The 1,441-nt window shown below is 46.4% G+C and overlaps 1 pseudogene; it reads right to left on the reverse strand.

The window, feature by feature from the left end:
* Positions 1 to 316: 316 nt before the first annotated feature.
* Positions 317 to 1,000, reverse strand: LOC103350511 (stomatin-like protein 2, mitochondrial; annotated as a pseudogene).
* Between the last annotated feature and the right edge of the window lie 441 nt (positions 1,001 to 1,441).

Here is a 1,441-nt window from a genome sequence, read left to right on the forward strand (position 1 = left end):
ATTTCTTCTTTAAATGTCTGGTCAATATACTTAGTGAAATATGCCAGTCCCAAAGGGACAAACACCATATGTTCTCCCTGATCTGTGGTAACTAGCAGAGCACCTAACAGGAAATCTGTGGTTCTGGCCAAGGCCAAGGCCAAGGCTGAATCTATTCCTATCCTGGGTGCAACTCTGACACAACATTACAGAGATGCAACAGCTTCACTAACTGTGGCCGAGCAGTATGTCAACGCATTCTCCAAACTGGCCAAGGACTCCAATACTATCCTGCTGCCTTCCAATCCCAGTGATGTCACCAGCATGGTGGCTCAGATCATGGGTGTGTACGGGCCCTCACCACGTTGATGGCAGACTTCCGGGTCCCTTCCGACTCTAGAACTGTGGCCCGTTCTCGCCGCTCTGCCTCTACCTGCATCTGCATGGACTCTCACCTGGGGAGGCATATGGATATCCTTGATCTCATAACGGAGGCAGCGGATGCCCCAGCAGTCTGCAGTCTGGTTGATGGTATCCACAATTTTGGCATTCAGAGACTCCTGCTCCCAGAAGACTTAGTCCAGGGAGAGTTTGCAAAACTCTGATCTCATGGTTGTCTAGCTAGCTGGGTGACAGCATATTCAGGATCCTCCACACCACAGCTTGCCTTGTAAGGGTCCATGATGCACAGGTACAGGACCCTGTCAATTTGCAGAGTTACATTGTCTGCCCACTCACCAACAGTCACAGCCGACTGCTCTGGCACATTGATGACAATTTCCTTGCGACTCTGCACATATCAGATCTGGTCTAACACAGGGATGAGGATATTCAGGCCAGGCTCCAGTATCCGGTGGAATTGGCCCATTCACTCCACCACCCAGGCCTCCTGCTAAGGCACAAACAGTACCACGGTGTTTCAGGGCAATCCAGAGGAGGCGCGGCACAGAGCTCCAACAGACCCCTGCACAGAGCCCCTTAGCAAAAGGGCTCCAGTGTCCCGCTCCGCACTCGCCAACATGTCCCACCACAGGCAGCAACCTCTGGAACCAACCGAATATGATTATTTGTTTTAAAAGATTTCAACTTTCCTCTTGACAATATTATTTTCTCACTGTCAGTAATATTTACAAGAGTTATTTACAGTAGAAATGGCATGCATTGAATCATTTGCTATCTGTGTCCTGATCAAGCCAAAAAAAGACAGGTGGAGATGGTACTTCTGCTTTTGGTCTGGTCAGTGATATTTTTAAAGAATGGTTGTTCAATATTCAAGTAACCTACATCTGTTAGAGAATGAAGTGCCATGTTCATATTTAATATTTACATATTTCATTTTTCAAGATTTATTTTAAAGTCAGAATATGGCATATGAGATGCAGACGTTGCAGGTGGTGGCTTAACCTGTTACACCACAACGCTGACCTCATATTTCATTTTTAAAAATACTTATTTTGTTTAT

This window comes from Oryctolagus cuniculus, chromosome 4 (genome assembly GCF_051225735.1).
Source record: "Oryctolagus cuniculus isolate XC-2025 breed Fujian yellow rabbit chromosome 4, ASM5122573v1, whole genome shotgun sequence".
In the NCBI taxonomy this organism is placed as follows: Eukaryota; Metazoa; Chordata; class Mammalia; order Lagomorpha; family Leporidae; genus Oryctolagus; species Oryctolagus cuniculus.